At 51.5% G+C, this 20,373-nt stretch overlaps 1 protein-coding gene and 1 long non-coding RNA gene across 4 annotated transcripts in view; one reads left to right on the forward strand and one right to left on the reverse strand.

Annotated features, from left to right (window-relative positions):
• ZNF710 (zinc finger protein 710) overlaps nucleotides 1–10,744 on the reverse strand; it is a 69,568-nt gene extending 58,824 nt beyond the window's left edge. The window contains exon 1 of one of the 3 annotated variants that reach the window (XM_019460265.2): nucleotides 10,596–10,744. The gene's annotated coding sequence lies outside the window, so the exon portion shown is untranslated. Of the gene's footprint in view, nucleotides 1–8,923; nucleotides 10,104–10,343 lie in introns of those variants that run through there. The other 2 variants (XM_019460264.2, XM_019460263.2) reach the window with 2 other exon arrangements.
• A 2,873-nt stretch (nucleotides 10,745–13,617) lies between these two features.
• On the forward strand, nucleotides 13,618–16,429 carry LOC109273449 (uncharacterized). The gene is made up of 3 exons (XR_002083055.2): nucleotides 13,618–14,415; nucleotides 14,813–14,885; nucleotides 16,162–16,429. It is a non-coding gene; the product is annotated as an uncharacterized LOC109273449 (long non-coding RNA).
• Nucleotides 16,430–20,373: the final 3,944 nt, after the last annotated feature.

The raw sequence follows: 20,373 nt of genomic DNA on the forward strand, positions 1-20,373 counted from the left end.
CCAAATAAAATCTAATCCACTCCTAAGTAAATAATATTGAACTGCAAAACATACAAATGAGCGCATACCCACACACATGTAAACCACCACCACCACCACCACCAACCAGGGAGACGAGATTACCTACGAGGAACAATAATTGTGCTACCAACTTCTCAACATCAACAATGGCCAGAAGACAATGGAAAACTATCTTTAAACACTTAGGGAAGATAACTGGCAAGCTAATGTTTTATACCCACTAAAACAGTAACAGTAAGGATGACATAAAACGTTAGCCAAACAGGAACGAGAAGTTTACGATGAGAAGATCTTCACCATATGTTGTGATATCAGAAAGTAGGTCTGAGATGCAAGGAGAAACGTTAAGTAAGCAAAATGGAAAATATGCGGAAAATGAAAGCAAAGGCTAACTGTATAGAACATTAAAAATAAATGCCCGGTTTGTGGAACTGAAGAGAGAAACACGATGCAGCTAAACCACTGGGCGACGACTGTATGTGTCACAACAGTGACTTTACAGAAAGCATTCCCAAGGTCCTTGCATTATTTGAGAAGAGATAGACACCAACTAACTTTAAATCTTCTGCAGTCTGCAAGGATCAAAAGAATAGAAACAGAGTGTGTAAGCTGCAAAGCAGTAAAGAAAAAAACAGTGAAGGAAAGAAAGGGAAAAAAAAAATCTTTTTTTTTTTTTCAACGTTTTTTATTTATTTTTGGGACAGAGAGAGACAGAGCATGAACGGGGGAGGGGCAGAGAGAGAGGGAGACACAGAATCGGAAACAGGCTCCAGGCTCCGAGCCATCAGCCCAGAGCCTGACGCGGGGCTCGAACTCACGGACCGCGAGATCGTGACCTGGCTGAAGTCGGACGCTTAACCGACTGCACCACCCAGGCGCCCCCAAAAAAAAATCTTTTAATCAACTTAAAAGAATGAACAGCCCGGCTGGCTAAGTCAGTTGGTGGAACGCGCGACTCTTGATCCTGGGGCTGCGGGTTCGAGCCCCCTGTTGGGTGTAGAGATTGCTTAGAAATAAAATCTTTTTTTTTTTTTTTTTTAATTAAAGAATGAACAAAGAATCCGAAAAAGAAGAAACAGAAAGCACAAAATAAGATAGTACAAAGAAATCCACATGTATCCAAAACTATAACCAATGTAAACCCAGCTCTGAACTGTGTATAGGAGACATGAAGACAGAGATAGATACAGGACAAGAGTCCTGGCCTTGCAGACTGAAACCATAAGCACAGAAGGGGAAAAAGTAGCAGAGAACCATGGCCGAGGCACCAAAGTGTTGGCAGGAGAGGAGGGAATGGCAGAAAACAGTAAGTCGTAAGAGGAGGGCCCAGAGTGACGAGCCAGTATTTGCCATGGAGAAGTCAAGTAAGCAGAGGCCACAAAAGGGACTGCCAGGCATGCTCAGGGGGTGGGTCAGGGGCCTCTGCAAGAGCAGGTAGGAGTGGGGGTTGAAATACTCTGCTGTTTTGGAGCTGGAGAGGAGAGAGGGAGAGGAAGCAGGGACAGAAAGGGTGAACTCTTCTCTGTGAAGTTTTGGGTGGAGTGACACGGGAAGTGGGTTGGGGAGAAGCAGGGCCAGAGAGGAGGGAGACAGGTGTGTCTGTATCTGTAGGCAAGGAATTAGGGCATGGGAGGATGTGGGGTGCTCAGGCCTACGGGGGTAGCCAGGGCAGGACACAGGGGACCTAGGGATGGGGTTGATGCTAGACATGTTGCCCCGGTGGGTAGGCATAGGTTTCCCAGCTTGGCGCAGGGGTGTTCAAGGAGGGAAGTGCGGTGGGGAGATGGGAAGAGTTCAGAATTTCAGAGGTGACCTGCTTCCCGGTAATAGCAAGTCCGCAGCGAACTTGTGGTCTGTGGCTAGTGAACGGAGGCCTGATGGGAGAGGAGGCATGTAAACTCGGGGGCCCCACGATCAAACATCGCAGGGTGGGGCTGACCTACCAGCACCACCAGCTTCCAAAGGGAACCTGATGCTTTTCAAGAGGCCGGCTTGGATGTGGTCCTTCTGAGGACATTCTGATGTGGTGCGTAAAACAACCACTGAAGTTCGGCTATTGTTTCTTACCGAACACCTGCAGGATAGCCTCCCCATCTGGAACCCCGTTCTTCCATGGCTGCCCCACTGGGAATGGGATGGGGTCATAGATGGCATTCGGGCATGACCAGAAGACAAACCACACTGAACCAAGAGTCGTTACAGAAGTGATAGTTTCCCCTGTCAATCTGGAGGGTGGACATTCCCGCTTTCTGTGGCGATCCTTCCTACCTGACCTTGATTCCCTATTTATTACACACTGAGGGAATGGAACGAAGAAAGGGAAGGTGGTCGGGCTACATTGTGATTCCCTGGTCTCAGCTTCTGACTTTACTGAAAATCCTCCCGCTTCCAACACCTCTCTCAGTATTCCCAAAATATACACACAATAGAGCATATATATTTAATATCACAGACGCCTTTAGGATGACGGTTATAGAAGACAGAATTAAAACCCCCCTAGAGGTCAACCCACTTCTAACAGTCCTTCACTCCATTTATAAGTATATGAATTATAAAGATCATACACACTGATAAAAATTCAAACAGCACAGAAATGAATTAAAGAGAAAACACAAGGCCTCTGTACTTGGGGGTAAGGCATTAGGGATGGGGGAAGGGTCAGGTCTGTGAGCTACACGCATTAATTAGTAAGTAATGAGAACCAGTCCATTTTACCTTTGGAAGCTGCCGATCCGACATACATTTTTGGCCCTGCTTTGGCTTCTAATATCCTTTAATCCCCCTTTCAAAATCTGTCCCAATCTCCTGCTACCACCCCGCCCCTTATTCAACAGTGCACTTCTTCAAGCATCTTCTGGCCGAATCCAGAATCTTTCATTTAGCTTGCAGTGCTGCGGCTGTCTTGTTTCCTAATTCTTTTTTCTAAGCAAACAAAATGACTTAGGACCAGTAGTGACACAGACTCTCGTGGGCTAGCCTGGCAACGTGGGGAAAAACTTTTCTGTCTTATGCACGAGCAATTGGGAGACACCTGGTTTTTTGTTTTTAATTTATCTTGAGGGAGACAGAGAGTGGGGGAGGGGCAGAGAGCGAGGGAGAGAGAGAGAATCCCAAGCAGGCTCCACGCTGCCAGCGCAGAGCCCGACGCGGGGCTTGAACTCATGAACCTCGAGATCATGACCGGAGTTGAAACCAAGAGTCACAGGCGCTCAACTGACTGAGCCACCCAGGCGCCCCTGGGAGACACTTGCTTGTAACATAGGGACCTTTGTCATCTCAATTTCCATTCTCCTAAAAGTGCTCTCCCCTAGTCCCACCTGCCCTGCTAGGAAGTTAGGCTTTGTGAGCCGGGACTCTGGGGCCCAACCGTCCAGTGCCAGGCCTGGTTCTGACACGTGACCTCCAGAAAGCTATTCATCCTAAATGAGCGGATGTACGGAAAGTGTTTAGGATGGTGCCTGGTCCATAGTAAGTGCTGTGTTGGAAGAGAGTTGGGTGCAATGAGCTAAGAAAGGCATTTGCCCCTAGTTCGGGGAAGTCGCAGGTCCCTTTGAGGCCGGCAAAAGCTCTGGATGTTCTCCCCAGCAAAGCACGCACACGTCCACACAACACTCTGCACAGCTGCACGTGCACAACCGAAGCCCTCCCTCCCCCACCCTCCCCAGACTGCAAGGCTCAAGCACCACGGGCCTTGGCCCTCTGGTCCTCTCCACACTGATGTGAGGATCTCAGGCACAACGCTCCGTGGCCATTCTTAAAGTATTATGTTCACAAGCAAGGAACTATTGAGCAACTCCCTCGTTTTAGGTTCCGCTTTTGGCAGAAATGGTGTACCTTTCTTCCCCAAAGCCCTTCTGACCCTTGAACAGTTTTTCTCTCGATTCAGGCCAAATCCTCCCTGGGTCACCTTAAGACAATCTCTCTGCGTGCAACAAAGCCCCACACGCTCTTTGCGAATTATTCTGATCCTTCCCCAAAGCTCTGCCGGTCTGGCCGCTCTGCAGCATTTATGGGAAGTCAGACCACCACACGGACTAGCGCCTGCTGGGGGGGGGGGGGGGGGAGGGGGCGGCCACCAGAGGCACCGCAGAGGTGGATGCTGTGGACGCCCAGGCCCTCACTCTTAATAAGCTTGGAAACAGCACACACCAGCAAAAGCCAGAGATGACAGAAGCCAGAAGGAACTTTGCGAGATGATCTAATTCCCTCATTAACCAGAGAAGTGACTCTCCCGTGGTCATCCAACTCATTCACAGCCAAGCCGAGAATCCCCCCCCCCCCCCCCCCCGTTCAGAACTTTGATTCCTTTGGCATTTCGCAGACTTTACCACGCAGGTGAGTCGTGTTAGAATGCAGATTCAGCAGGTCTGCTGAGGGCCAGAGATTATGCATTTTGCTAACAAGCTCCTGGGCGGGCTGGGCAGACGATGCTGGTGCTGCGGGTGCAGGGCCCGGGGTTTACATCAAGGTTAACGGACTATCCCACCCTGGCTAAGGCCTCTTCACCCACCTTTTTCCTGTGGCTGTTTAAATGCCCTTTCTTCAGGAAAGCCTCCCTTCCCTCATCCTCCCTGATTATCAGCTCCCATGGCCTCTGTACTTTTCCCTTTGAAGCGTTTATAACAACTGTAATTAAAGAGTATTTGTGTAATTATTAGTTCAGTGTCTGTCTCCCAGGGAGACTACAAGCTCCATGAGGTCGGGTCCAGCACAGAGGCTGGTAAATCACACCGTCAATGAAAGGGTAGCTGTTGTGGTCTGGAAGAGCCTGGGCCAGCATCCTGGATCAGGAAGGGAGGGTTTACACGTGTGGGAAACACTTTCTGGAGCCCTCAAGGCCAACAGCCACACTTGTAGCTTTAAAATCCCCGCCAGTTTCAAATACATGCCAGCCAAAATTGAAGTCGAAAAGCATGCTTAAGAAAAGAAAAAGTCTCCTAAATCTTTATCAAGTGCGAAATAGTCCCGACCTGGTGCTAGCCACTCTGCTCGGGGGACAGGGAGGCCTCCCAAAGAAGCATCCCTTCGGGTGTGCGTTGGGTGAATGGTCTTCGAGCGCCGTGCGGGTCCCGGCAAAGGGAAGCAGAGGGCAGGCTCCCTGACCGGCCTCGCTCCACCGCAGACCAACGATTTCTTTTTCAGTGTTTCTGCTGCCATCCTTTCGAGGAACCCCAAAGCTCTGAATGCTCAGCTCCTTGGTGTGGGCAGGGATCCCCGACCTCATTGTTCACTGCAGGGAGGCAAAACCTGAAGTCAGTCAGCCTGGGTTCAGGTATCAGCTCTGTGCCCCTGGGCAAGTTATTCAACTCCTCTGGGCTCTAGTTTCCCCATCTGCCAAACGGGAATAACGATTTAGTACCGGCACCTGCAAGGACTAAGGGACACGATATACACAAAGCATGTGGACAAGCCCGGCCCAAGATACCCTGATTATTATTATTCTCCCGCGATCCAGTCCAGTTCAAGATGTCTCTATTGTTCTGCACAGTCTCCACCCAGTGGCTCCACCTATGCAGGATCGACTCTTCCCAGCTGCTCCTGCCTTACCTGTCTGGAGCTTGTTTGAAGCCATGACTCACTGCAAAACTCTGCAGGTCCCATCAATCACCTCCCTGTCCCCACCTCTGTGTGTCACTCGTGGGTTCCTACTGGGAGGGAGGTCTTTTTCCTAATGCCCGGTCCACTTATTCACCAAGGATTATCGAGGGCCCACCACGTGCCAGGCCCTGTTCTGAGCACAGGGGCTTAGCCACGAACACAGACCTCCTACCCTCACGAGCCGACATTCCAGTAGGAGAGCTAACCCACGAAGAGACACCGGTTCAGGTCTCTGGCTCTTCCTTACACCCCCGTTCTTCTCCGCAGACCAATCCTAAATAAATCACACACAAGAACAGGGCACGAAGGAAGCATTCCGGATCAGAAAGTGCCGAGTGTGACTTGGGAACATCCCGAGAACGAAACCGCTTGCCTCACTGAACTGGCACACTTTGTTCCTGGGGTCCCCTAGTAGTCACAGTGGCCCGTCAAAGCCTCTGGAATAGTATGTGTGTAACAGAGCCGGGCAATAAAGTGCCCTGTTTACCCGTCTCATGCAGGGAGCATACGCCCACGGTTTCATGGTCTCGGAGCCACACTCTCTGGACAGAGCCTGATTCGGGATCCCCAGCGAGAACAGAGGCCAAGGCCCTGTGTTTAAAAGCACCGGAAATGGACTCTGAAGGTTCTGGTTCAGGTACTGGCATTGCCACTTAGAGCACAGCCCCAGGCATGGAGCTTTTCTCATGCCTCAGTTTCTTTCAGGCCATCTCTACGGTGTCTTCGGGCTTTGAAGTCTGAGGGTTGAGACCAACCATCATTAACACGAGACTCAGCAGATGCAGAGATTCCTTCGGTCAGCAACATGAGCCCCTGCCCTGGGACCTGGTGGGGGAGCAAGCCCAATGAGGAGCCTGTGGGGAGCATCCTGCGGGATACACTTGATTCCTCCTTTGTTTACTTCCTCTCTTCTACCTTCAAACTTGAGCAAACTCAGATGGAAATACCTCCGGGCCGCAAGGCAAACCTAAAATAGAAGTCGTGCAAAACCTCTGGTGGTCCCATTAGTCTCCCTTCTGTCCACTCGAAAACCATCCCAGACCTTGTCTGTCTCCTGGTCTCTAGACAGCGAGCCTAAAATAAGTCTCCCCGGTAGGAAATGCCTGGTCGGGATGGAGGTGACCCAAGTACAGAACAAACGGCCTGCTGGCCGCACACCCCAGGACAAGGACTCACCTAGGAATCTGCCCAGAGAAGAGTGAGGATCTGTTCTCACTTCAACTCACTGCGTCTCCCTCCAGGCGAGCCTGGAGGAAAGAAAATGTGACCCAAATGTCCAACACCCCCCTACTCAAAAGAGAGCTGCTCTCTCCCACTGCCCTCATGTGAGGAAGCCAGGTCCTGCAGGTTTCTGGAGCACTAATGCAGCTGGAACTATAGGTGACCAGTTAGGGCTCAAACAGGTGCTTGGCACAGGGTGGTGACATGTGGCCCATGGGCCGGTTGACAAAACCACCAAGAAAGCTCTAGAAAACAATATTCACTTAAAACAAACAAGAAACATACAGTCATGCTCGGTCTCAAAAATCAAAACCAGACAGGCCCATGGCTTGATCGCAAACACTAAAAATATATGTTCTAATGTCTGATGGCAATTAGGGGTGGTTTTCTTCCCTTCTCCCACAAGACCCGGCAGGTCTTTTAAAGGCCCCTGATAAGAGCACACCAGGGATGCAGGCCCAGGGGCCCTCTACTTGGCAGAAATGAACTTTGACTGGTTTTGCTTACACGTGTACAAAGGCAGGACTCAAAGAGTAGCTTCAAAGTTGGCTGGGTGACCCCCAAGGGTGCAAAGTCCTGCTTCGCACACCTGTGGGGGAATTTTTGTGACTCTCCCAGACACCCACGGGACCCGGCTACCGTCCCCTCCAGGTCGACACCGGCTAGGAGTTTCCATTTTGCCCAGAAATAAAGGCGTTCAGAGTGCCCTTGGCAGTTAGGCGCTCGGCCCGGCAGCCCGAAGGTGGGCCACCAGGATGGCCACTCACTGGACCGCTCCGACGGAGAAGGACGGGCACCTCGCAGTGTCCCAGTGAAAACGCACCCAGGCTACGGCTCTGCCTTCGCCCCAACCAACGCAGAGCTGAGAGACAGATACATTAAGGACCGTTTCGGGTTAGTTAAAACCCACGCAAGCACCGCCCTGGCCTCTTAAATCTTCCCAAACTACAGCTCAGACTGGAGGGAAGCAGTTGCTGCGACCATAAAAGTCATCTTAAAAGGCAAGTTGGAAAAAAAAACCCGATACGCACTAGTTAGCAAGTCCGCAGTTAGGGGGGCGGTGGCACTAGGGCCGGGTCTGTGGGATCTGCGCGCCTGCAGGGGCTGCCCCGTCGGTACCCGGGTCCCCGCGCCCACCCGGCAGCCTCGGCCCCCCCCCCCCCCCCGCGTCTGACGCCGGCGATCACACCCCACAGCTCCGTCCAATTAGGAAAATGACCGCGAGGAGACGGCGAGTGGGCAACGAGGAAGGGGAACTGAGACTAGGGAGGCTAGGGACAGGCCGTGGGGACCCCGCCAGCCGGCGAGCACCTTCAACAGGTCCCCGGCCCGGGGCGCCCCGACGCCGGCCAGGCGGGGGTCCCGCAGCGCACGACGTGCGGCCGCCGGCTGCCCTCGGGGGGCACCCCCAGCCCCCCCACCTCAGTCCGCTCGGCCCTCCCCCGCCACCACCACCCCCCCTCCCGGGACGGCGGGGACGCGCCGTAACCGTCCCCCCAACCCCCCCCCCCCACACCGGAGAATAAAGTTTGTGGGCAGCCGCAGGGGCGGGGCGGCGGCGCGGCGAGGGGGTGAAACTTTGAGTCCCGGGCCGGGTGCGGGGGGAGCGCGCGGGGCGCCGGGACACCCACGTGCGGGCCCGGGAGCCGCCGCCGCCGCCGCCGCCGCCTCCCCGGCCTCCCGCTCCGCCGCCGCCGCCGCCGCCACCGCGGCGCTTTCCTTTCATTTCTGCTTCTCTCTCTCCCTCTCTCTCTCTCTCATTCGCGCGCTCTCCTCGCTCTCGCCCTCTTTCGCCCGCTCCCTCCCTCCCTTCCCCCTCCCCCCCCCCCAGACGCCATCTCTCCCTCTTTCCCCGGCTCTCCCTCTCTCCCTCCAGCTCCCCGGCATGAGGGAATGTGGAAGTGAAAGGAAAAGACGACATGTTTGCAGCGCGGCGCGGGCCTGCGCGCGGCCGTCCCCGGGGAGAGGCGGGGGGCGGGTCGGCCGCCGCCGCCTCGACCCACCCCCGCGCCCCCCGCGCCCCCGCCGGCGCGCCGCCCGGGGCTGCGGGGCCGGGGGCCGGGGGGCCGCGCGGGACACTCACCCTGGTCCGGGCGCGGCTCCTGCGCTGGGGGCCCTCGGCGGGCCGGGGCCGGGGCCGGGGCCGGGCCGGGGGCTCCTGGCTGCCCACCGCCCGGGCTGCTGCTGCGCGCCCGCCGCCCGCCTCCACGCGCGCCCGCCGCCTGCTCCTGCCGCCCTCCCTCCGGCTCCTCTCTTTCTCTCCCTCTCTCTCTCTCTCTCTCTCCCTCTCTCTCCCCCCCTCCTCTCTCCCTCTCCTCTCTCGCTCTCTCTCCCTCCTGCTCGCTCTCTCGCTCGCTCGCTCTCTCTCCCTCCCTGGAAGAAGGGAATGAGGCAGGGCTGACGTGAAGGGATGCAAAACAGCTCCTCCTAACCCAGCTCGCAGAGGAAGAGAGACAGAAAAGCAGCCCTTTTATCTCTCTTTTGTTTTCTCACTTCCTTCCACCCCCCCCCCTCCAGCACCCCCCTCCTGTCAGCCCAAGTTTTCTTTTCTCTTTCTACCGCAGAGAGGATTTTTCTTCCTTTCTTTCTCTTTCTTTCGGTTCAACTCTCCCACTCAAATTGAAAGCCTGGAGGGTTTTCTTTCTCCTTTTTTTTTCTTCCCTCTTTTCTTCCTTCTTCCTCCTTTCTTATTTCTCTAAAAGGGTTTTGTTTGCTGTGGGAGTTTCGTTTGAAAATCAAGTCACGCCTTTTTTCCTCCTTTTCTTTCTCTCTCTCTCTCTTTTTTTTTTCTCCTCTCAGCAGAAAAGGGGAACAAAGATTAACTGAAGCGGGGGAGAGGGGGAGCGTCTGAACCTCGCATGGAAATGGGGGGCCCGGCCCTGCCCCGCACAAAGGGGGCCCGGGGGCTGCGCGCCCCCTCCCCCCTGGGAAGCCCGGGGCGTCCTCCCGAGAGGAGGGTCGGCGGGGGCGGGGGCCGCGGCGGCGGCGGCGGCGGCTGGGTGCCGGCTCCTTCCGAAGTGCGGGCGGGGGCCGCCGAGTCCGCCCCTCCCCAGCCAGGGGTGGAAGGCTGGGTGTGTTCTTTACTTATATATTTTTAAAGTAGGCAGATGGGCTTGGAACAAACATCCCCGCAGAGCACTGAACTGTAAAAGAGCCTTTAAACAGCTGTTTGCAGAGCCCTGGACGGCCAGACTCGAGGGAGCGGCGCGGGCTGCGAGCGCCGGGGCCGGGGTGGGAAGGGGCTCGGAGGAGGCGCTGGGATCGCCGCCCCCCCCCCCCGCGCCTCCGCCCCCGAGGGCTCTCCGATCCCGGGGCCTGGGCCGCGCCCCCCGTCCCCACCCCGGGAGCGAGGCTGGGGGGCGCCGAGGCGTGGCCGTTCGCGGCGCGGGGGGTCGGGCCCCAGGCGCCTCCCCGCGGGGCCGCGGGCTTTGCCACCGCCTGCCCCCCCCCCCCCGTCTCCCCCCCCTCCCCCCGCCAGACCCCGCTCCCCGGGCAGGCCGGACCTTCGGCTTCCAACCTCCCGAACGCCCGCCACTCGGAGCCGCTTCTCGACTCCGACGCTGGGCCGGTCTGGAGTCCTCGGACTGAGCCGGGCAGAGCCGCCAGGAAGGGTCAATTATTCATGGGGCGCCTGGGCGTGCTCCCAAGACCTGCTCTGCCCTCAGCTTCTCCGGAGAAGTGGGGAGAAGGCAAGGGAAAAGTTCCCTGAGCAAAGTTGGCCACATTTCTCATTTTCCCAAGTAAGCTTTGAGCACCTGCTGGATGCCTGACCCACGGACGGGGGCTGCCGCCAAGGGGCTGGGGAGAAACGTGAGGTCTCCGTGGGCCCCCAGGGTTTCCGCAGGAAACAATGCCGGAGCGGGCTGCAGCCCGGGACCGGGTCATGGAGAGGAAGGAAAGCCTGAATCCTCACCCCTCCCTCTTCTCTTCCTTCCCCTTCTCTTCCTTCCTCCTGGCTGCTTCTCCTTGGCTCCACCCCTTCTCCTCATCAATTCCTCCCACACTTCCCTGCTCTCCCTGGCTTTTCACTGGAGGGTCCCTTCTCCCAGCGGGGAGCAGATGCTGAGCCCCATTGTCTCTCCCCCAGTGACTGCAGCCTCCCAGGGACGGGACCTGCCACTCTTCACCCCTCCCCCCAGCCCAGAGGCCCGGGCCTTTAGAGACTGGAGCCCCAAGGCCACTGCCCCTCGCCCCACCCTAAACCGGCTCCCGGTGTTGTGAGCAAGGACTCCAGTCGCTCAGAACGTGGTTTGTTTCTGACTGGGAGTGAGAAGACAGTAGCCCGAGACTGCTTCAGCCAGGGGGACTCCATGGTTTTCACATCAGGGCACTGAGCCCGGTATGACCCCGGCGCACTCGCCCACTAAGCCCTCTAAATAGGATAGAAGGGAAGCCACATTGCTGTCATTATTTATATACTCCCCCCTCGGCGCACCTCAGCTGTGTCCTCCAAACAAAGCAAAACGCAGCTCTGACAATCAGACATTCATTTAACAAATGCTTACTGAGTCCCTACTCTGTGCCCGCTCCTGTGCTGGATGGGGAGGAACTGGCCATCAGCACACGTGGCCCTCGCTTAGGCTTTGTAGACCCGCAGGGGAGGGGAAGAAGCCAGGAGGCCGGCAACCGCAATGCCATGAATGAACCAAGGAGGCGCCACAGAGCATTCTTGGAACCGGGGTGATCAGGGATGGCTTCCTGCGGGAGGTGACATCGAAAAGCAGGCCTGTGCCAGGCAAACGCATGGGAAGGTACAGCCTGTCCAAAGGCCCCAGGGCAAGAGAGCACATTCTCACAGATTCTTGGAATAGCCACAAGTATTTGCTGCAGTGTGGAGTACAGTGGGGGAGTGGGGAGTGAGGAAGGTCAGGGCACACAAGTCAGGGAGGGGCGAGTGGGGACTGTGTCGGGGCACAAGTCAGGCAGCGGGGCCCTATCAGCGAGATGTTCAAATTTTAGCTTCTCCCACTTGCTAACTTCAAGAACTTGGGTGAACAACAGTCCCAGTGAATAACTTAGACTCGGTTTCCTCACTTATAAAATGGGGTCAAGAAGTCTTGCGCGGTGCAGAGACGGGGTCTTGTGTCTTAAGGGCGGGGGGCTCACTGGCTGCATATCCTGGGCAGGTTGATGTAAGTTTCCCATCTGTAACATGGGCATGAAAACACCTGACCCCCAGCGTTGCTGTGAGGCTTAACTGAGCCCATGCCTAGCGTCCGGTGCATAAGTGCCAATACCTGGTGGCTTTTATTCATTATTATTATAAATCGGGGAGTGACTGACTGCCAGGGAGGTACCCTTACAACCTGGGAATGACTTTACGTTCTGGGCCGAAACCAAAATGACTCACCGTGTCAGAAACGTGATGGGCTCTCTGTGGAGGAAGCATTCCTTCAAAGATGGCCTGTGTCCCAGTGGGTTCACTGGGACTGGGGAACGCCTAAAGCCTGATCGGGATGGCCAGGACATCCTGGATGTCTCGGAAATTTCACATCCTGGAAATGGGAAGACTGCAGTTGCAGAGGCCTGGCCTGCTCCGTGGAGTTGTGGCCTGCCTGAAGAACAAACAAGAATGAGAAGAGGGAGGCCTCATAAAATCCAGGAGGGCCCCTCTGAGCAGACACCTGGCTGTGTTTGCTCAGCAAAGAGAAGTAGACACAGAAGTTCACACTGAGGGGGGGAGAGGGAGAGAAAGAGATTATCGACTCCTCCAGAGCCCGAATTAAATCTCTTAAAACCTCTCGGGCCTTTGCTTGGGTTCCTCATTCCCCCAGCAACCTGCAGATGAACTTGGCACCAGGAAAATGCCCCCCGGTTGGAGGCAGACACCGACGTTCCAGTTCCTGCATTGTAAACATTTTATACTTCTATTATTTCTCTGTGACACAAGTTCATTGTGAAAGAATTTGAAAATCAGCTAAGCCAAACTGAGAAAGAACCCCCTGTAGAGACATTATATTTTGGTGTATATTCTTGGGTGTTTTATACCCACATATCCACATGTAAATGCACATCATAATAAAACTCCAAAGTCAATCTCGTTAAACAGATGAATGATTACACACGTAAATATGCTATTTTTACAAAATTAACAAAAATGGCATAACCCTATACCAACTGAATTACAACCACTTTTTAAAAAAATTTTCTTTAATGTTTTATTCTTGAGAGAGAGAGAGAGAGACAGAACACGAGTGGGGGAGGGGCAGAGTGAGCAAGGGACACAGAATCATCGGAAGCAGGCTCTAGGCTCTGAGCTGTCAGCACAGAACCCAATGCAGGGCTTGAACCCACGAGCCTTGAGATCATGACCTGAGCCGAAGTCGGACGCCCAACTGACTGAGCCCCCCGGGCGCCCCTACAACGATACCTACCCAGAGATAGGCCACAAATATCTCTCCCTGTTTAGAAACACAAGGTCACTGCTAATGAATGATGCCATTCCATATATACATATATGCAGGTATCTTAATTTGTTTAAACAAATTAATTGTTGCACTTAAAAAGTGGATGTTTCCACTTTTATGAACCTACTATGATCAACAGATTTCTACAGTCACCTTTACGCCAGGTAGATGTCGTATTCTGGTCATCCTTTTGCATACGAGGAGACTGACGCACAGAAATGTTACAAAAAACCCACAAAACTTCCCAAGGTCACAGCTATGGAGCGACTGAATCAGAGTTTCTGGTTGGGATTTCTTTCCAGCAAGTCTGTTTTCTCCTTTTCTTCTTCTTCTTTTTGTAAAGTTTATTTTGAAACGGCGAGGGCGGGGGGGGGGGGGTGCGGCAGAGAGAGAGGGAGAGAGAGAATCTCAAGCAGGCAACGCACCGCCAGAGCAGAGCCCAACGTGGGGCTCGAACCCACGAACTGTAACATCATGACCTGAGCCGAAATCACTGAGACACTTTTAACCGACTGAACCACCCAGGCACCCCTGTTTTCTCCCTTTCTTTAGAGTAACTGTGCTCTCCACCTACCTCCCTGATACCTTTTTCTCTCACAGATTGCCGGTGAGAACCGGTCTGGGCAGGTGACCCACTTCCTTCTCTGAGACCTTTTTAATTTCATTAGGGTCCACGTCTGGGGGTAGTTGGGAGGCACGAAAGCAGGTAATATGTGAGACGGGACCCGTGGCGCTGTAGTTCATAAGTTGTAAAGCTTATGTGAATGTCAGGCGCTACCAGCAAGGGCCTAGATACAGAGTCAGACACCTGCCAAGACTGTTCAGCCAAGTCCCCTCTACTTCCCCAACCGAGGAAGGAACGCCAGATTCCCATGAGAGAGGAAGAAATCAGCAGTTGTGAGGCAGACTCAGTAAACGGAGGCCTCTCCTGGGCATGCCATGGTTGCCTGCCTAGAGCTGAAATGGGAAGGAAGGTTTGTTATTATAAGGTTTACTAATCCTCATGATTTCCCCGAGGGAGGATGCATTCATGCCACAGGCCTTCCAGAATGTTCATGCCCATCTCTGAAAATCTGAGGAATCTTGTAAGCTGAGAAAAGGGATGAAACACAGCTCTTCAGTGTCTCGATTGATGTGTTCGCCAGAGTAACCGCTTGGAGATTAGCAGGTGAATATTAAAATGTTTCTTTCATTGACAGAACAGACATTTAAAAAAATGTATCAGTGCCTTTGCAGTGTTCAACATCTGGATTTTTAGTATCAAACCTCCCGACTGGAATCCCGCCAATGGAAGGCGTAGGACCCCAGGGTTGAATTAAAAGGGACTGCGGAGAGCGGAGGTGGACGGACGGGCTGGATGCCGGGAGACCCAGAACGGGTGGAGGGTCACTGAGAACGGGGCTAGGGACTGACGTCCCACAGAAAATGGGCACCCACTCACAGTCCTCAGAAGTATAGTAATAATTTAGGAATCACCAGGGTTTGCAGGGCAAACCCAAAGAAAAGCAAAAGTCTGTGTGGACAGGTGGGGGCAAACATCTGACATTTGCAAATTATTTTCCCAGGAGGAATGACAGGGTGCCATCGAATAATCCAGCTCCTCTGACCCCTTCCTTGTGACCGATGGTGCACATCTGCGTGAGTTAATTCCCATCATCACTTGGATCCATAACTTCACTGGCCTTATTTGCAAAAATATAAGAATAAAAATATGCCCAAAGAAACAAAGGCCATCGACCATAAACAGGAAACTGCCAGCTTCACCAAACAGTTAAAAACAAATACATAAAAGCCACAATGACGACACGTATGGCTATGGGAGGGCTAATCAGTACCCAGCCTGGAAAATAGGTTGATACTGGAGACTAAGACAAGTTTCAAAGCTACTTTAATTCAGTAACTTTCATTCTAGAAATCTGAGAGAAATGGGTGCATAGGTGTCTTAGTCATGTTAAGCATCCGGCTCTTGATCTCTGCTCAGGTCTCAATCTCAGGGCTGTGAGTTCAAGCCCTGAGTTGGGCTCCATGCTGGGTGTGGAGTCTACTTAAAACAAAACAAAACAAAACAAAACAAAACAAAACAGCACACTGGCGTCTAGAAATCTGAGAGAATCAGCAGGGTGGGGGATGCCTGACTGGCTCAGTCAGAAGAGCCAAACTCAAGTCATGTGACTTGAGGTTGAGCCCCATGTTGGATGTAGAGATTACTTAAAAATAAATAAGTGAACTTAAAAAAAAAAAAAAAAGAATCAGCGAGGTGGACAAAAACGTATGTTAAGGGTGTTTATCAAAGTATTATTTATGTTGGCAAAAATTGCAAACAAAAAAATAAGGAGAAGGAAGGAAGTAACCTAAGTATTCAACAATGAGGAAATGTTTGAAGAGCCTATGGCATGCACATTTGATGTAGTACTTTTTGGCTATTAAAAACCATGTTTTTGAAGAATATTTAATGACATGGGAAATGTTTGTAATCTGAGCGAGATACAAAATTGCATAGGCATCAGAATTATATTTTTGTACAATTTTGCATATACATATAGATTTATCCCAAAAAACACATATAAAATGCTGAAAAGGAAACAAACAACTTTCGAGAGTTATTTCTGTCTGTGGGAATTATAGGTGATTTTTATTTTCTTCTTTGACTCTTAGTCTGTTTGCCGAATTTCTATGCTGATAATAATCTTATTTTTTTAATGTTTTTTTTTGGGGGGGGAGGGCAGAGAGAGAGGGAGACAGAAGATCAGAAGCAGGCTCTGCGCTGTCAGGGCAGAGCCTGATAGGGGGCTCGAACTCACAAACTGTGAGATCGTGGAATCGTGACCCGAGCCGAAGTCGACGTTTAACCGACTGAGCCACCCAGGCACCCCTGATTATATTATTTTAAGCAATGAAGATCTCCTCTCCTTAGGTGACAGTGAAAAGACCCAGGCCAGACCCTCAAGGGGCCTCCAGTCCCTAGAAGCGACAGCCAAGCAAACAGGAAGTTAATTCTGCAGGACGCAATTAGGTCTCCTCCCTTGGGAACGTTCGAAGACCTAATGGTAAAGAAGAACTAGCATTTTGGTTCCTGCTGGTTTGGGCTCCGGGCTGAATAGACTATCTGTTGTGAAAGTGTATTGTGCACAAGGAGAATGGGGCTTTTTATGAAGGGAAATCAAGAGGGTGCCCGGTGGTAGGGTGGTAACTGCTAGGCGCGGGGAGGAGGAGGCAGGCCTGGGGGGTGGTGGGTGGGCTGTGGGCAGGGCTGCCCTGGAGGCCCTTCCAAGGCGTCCTCCCGGCCTCCGTGCAGGTCACGGTGTCCAGGACTCGCCGAGTCCTTGGCACTGTGTTCATCGACAGGAGCTCAGCAAATGTCTACTGTCCCTCCTAAGAAAAGATGAACGAATAAGCATATGGCATCAGGGATCACGCTCGTGAATTTCCTTTAAGGCATTAATTAAACATGTTGTCTGGAAAAGAAAGACTCCATTGTGAAGCCATGATGCCAAGCAAGACAGGAGGCGAATTTATAGTCTTCACCAAGGCGGCAAGGGGTGTGTGTGTGTGTGTGTGTGTGTGTGTGTGTGTGTGTGTCTGCTTTCACGTCAGGAGGGACCTGAGTTCAAGTTTGAATGTGGCAACGACTTGAGTCTCAGGAGCTCTTGGCTGTGGCAACTTGCCAGCTGTGTGACCTTGGCCAGACTCTGCCTCTGAAAGCTTCACTGCCTGGAAAATGGGCTGAGGGCAACCTAGGCTCAAGAAGGTCAGATGAGATGATGCCTGCAAGGTAATGCTGTGTAGACAGCAAAGCACTCCGCAAACGGAAGGAGCTTTTAATGTTAGCATGATTACCTATAACACCCCCAGGCATCACCTGCTTGGCAGGGACAGGGGAGGGGTACCTCAGGGTGATGGCTTGGCTGTGTCGAATCTTCAGACACGAATTATCTTCTTGGTCTCCTTCTTTTGCCTTTAATCTTCGCCTCATCAACAAACATTTACTGAGAATCTACCCTGTGCCGGCCACCCTCAAGGGTCTCCCAGGCAACCAAGGGTGACACGTGTAAGACTAGTGATGACTTATGCAGGAACAGGAGAGCCCAGCTCTTGGCTTTGGGAAGACTTCTTAGAAGTGGTGACGTTTAAAAGGCGTCTTGAAAGAAAAGCGGGAATCCGCTCAGCAAAACAAGGGAAGAGTTTGAGCTGGGAATAGACTTTAGGAAGTTCCTTACCCCCCCAGTTTCCTGCTCTGAGGCATCCTACCTCACTGCGGAAGGAGACAATCCATGCAAAGGGCCTTTCCCAGAGCCTGGCCTCTAGTTGCTACTGAAAAAAAGCCCGTTCTTTGTCCTCTTGGCATCAAAGTCACTTCCCCTTAAGCTTACTTCTTGTTCACAGACTGCTCTTTTCCCCCAGTTCCTGGAGGTACTGACTCTTGGCTTGGGCTGCACGCTACTCAGCCCATTTTCCAGGATCCACAAAATACTTCTAAAAGTGGAATTTTCGGGGCACCTGGGTGCCTCGGATGGTTGAGTGTCTGACTCTTGATTTCAGCTCAGGTCACGATCTCTCGCTTGGTGGGATCGAGCCCCACGTCTGCCCTATCAGCACAGAGCCTGCTTGGGATCCTGTCTCTCCCTCTCTGCCCTTCTCCCAGCTTACGAACTCTCTCTCTTTCTCTCTCAAAACAAATAAATAAACTTAAAAAAAAAAAGGAATTCTTTTTGCTTTTTACAAAAATGTTTATTTAGGGGCGCCTGGGTGGCTCAGTAGGTTTATTGCCTGACTTCGGCTCAGGGCATGATCTCTGTTTGTGAGTTCAAGGTCCACATCAGGCTCTGTGCTGACATCTCAGAGCCTGGAGCCTGCCTCGGATTCTGTATCTCCTTCTCTCTCTACCCCTCTTCCGCTTACACACACACTCTCTCTGTCTCTCTCAAAAATAAATAAAAATTTAAAAACTGTTTATTCATATCGAGAGAGAGAGAAAGCGAGACAGAGAGAGAGCACGCACAAGTGGGGGAGGGGCAAAGAGCGAGCGAGCAAGAGAGAGAGAGAGAGAGAATCCCAAGCAGGTTCCACAATGTCAGCACATAGCTGATCATGGAGCTGGAACTCACGAACAGTGAGATCATGACTGAGCCAAATTTGAGTTGGAGGCTCAACTAACTGAGCCACCCAGGGCCACCCACCCCCCCGCCCTCAACAAACTGGAATTTTCAACCTTAAAGAAAATTCCAATAAATTTGATTTTTTTAATTTAGAGAGAGAGAGAGAGAGAGAGAGAGAGAGAAAGAGAGCACAGCGGGGGAGAGGGGCAGAGGGAGAGAGAGAGAGAGAGAGAAAATCATAAGCAGGCTCCATGCTCAGTGTGGGGCCTTGATATGGGTCTTGATCCCATGACCCTGGGATCATGACCTAAGCCAAAACTAAGAGTCAGACGCTCAACTGACCGAGCCACCCAGGTGCCCCCTTCAATAAATTTGAAATAGAGACATCATATGGGCCACATCCTTTGTTTACGATATGCTAAAAGTAGACATAAATGTTAATTGACAATTTAAAATTCTCCACAATAGCTCTTAGATAAAGGAGAAAATGAAGAATAAAATGTTCGTTTGGAAAATAACAGGAAGAACCAAATCTACCAAAACCAACAGTGTATGTGCAAAGCTTTACTCAAAAAGTTATTTAGCTTTTAAGATGATTTTACTATTAAACTCAGAAAAAGTTAAACAAAACACTCATCACACAATTTAGAAACATTAAAAAACAAAACTCCAAACAAAAATAAGGAAGCGATCAGGAAAAAAGCCAAAAAGAACAGGAAAATGGAAAACAGTCCCATTGATGCATGTGTCCTTGAGTTGGTTCTTTTTGTAAGAGTGAGGTCTGAAAAATACAATGGATAAACATCACGAAGAAGAAAAAGAAACAAACACAAGAACACAACGTGAAAATGGGGGGAATAACAAACAGATCTTAAAAAGAAAAATATAAAAGGATCTTACATGAAGTTGCTGACAAATCTGAAAACTCCAACGAAATAGGTAATTTTCTTTCTTTTTTAAAAAGTTTTTTTGTGTGTTTTGTTTTGTTTTGTTTTGAAAGAAAGAGAGAGAGCACGAACAGGGGACAGGCAGACAGAGAGAGAGAGAATCCCAAGCAGGCTCCACACTGTCAGCACGGAGCCTGATGCGGGGCTCGAACTCACGAACCACGAGATTATGACCTGAGCCGCGATCAAGAGTCGGACCAAACCAGGCGCTTAACCCACCTCGCCACTCAGGCACCCGGAATAGGTAATTTTCTGGGGAAAAGAAAAAATGGAGAAGTTCCTCGGTTTGACAGAATCAAAAGTAGAAACTCTAAAGTACTTCCTTCAGTTTCTGCTCAGAAACACCCTGGACAGACAGCGGTCCCCGGGCCCACTTTCCAAAGCCCCGCGCCCCCCACCCCCCTGTGTTTCCATTTTGCCCACAGCGTTTCACACCATCTGATATGACATATGCCTAATTGCTTACTTGTTTCCCTTCCTCTCTCCCCACTGGAATATGAGCTTCCTGCGAAGAGAGAATTTTTTTTTTAATTAAACTTTTTATTTTGACATAATTGTGTTTTTTTTAATTAAATGTTTTATTTTGAGATAATTGTAAGAAAACCGTGTGGCTTCCTGCTGTATACCTACTGCACAGAACCTGGGCCTGGCACGCAGCAGGCATTTGAAATAAATACTACTTTAATGAATAAATGCATTGAGGAAGGATTTAGGAAAGATATCAAGAACACTCTCCCCCAGAATTCTCGGTCCAGAGGGTTTTATTGGGGCGGGGGAGGGTGTCTTTTATAGTTTTGAGGCGTGAGGAACCCCGTGTTCTATAAGTCAAACCAGAATATAGCATTTTCTATGTGAAGAAAACTGCCTTTTTTTTCTTTTTTTCCAAGAGAAGACTTGAATAGGGAGAGACAGACCCTGCACCTGAGGTAAAGGTTGAATAATGTGCATGTAGAAAGGTCAAGTGAATTTACAAGCTTAGCGCAAATCTGAATGTGATTCTCTTTCAAACTTTTACAAAAAGATTATAAAATTCATTGAGCAACACAAACAGGTAGAATTTCAAAGACAATTTTGTACAACGCG

Source organism: Panthera pardus, unplaced genomic scaffold, assembly GCF_024362965.1.
Source record: "Panthera pardus isolate Hobbes unplaced genomic scaffold, ASM2436296v1 HiC_scaffold_23, whole genome shotgun sequence".
Classification (NCBI taxonomy): Eukaryota; Metazoa; Chordata; class Mammalia; order Carnivora; family Felidae; genus Panthera; species Panthera pardus.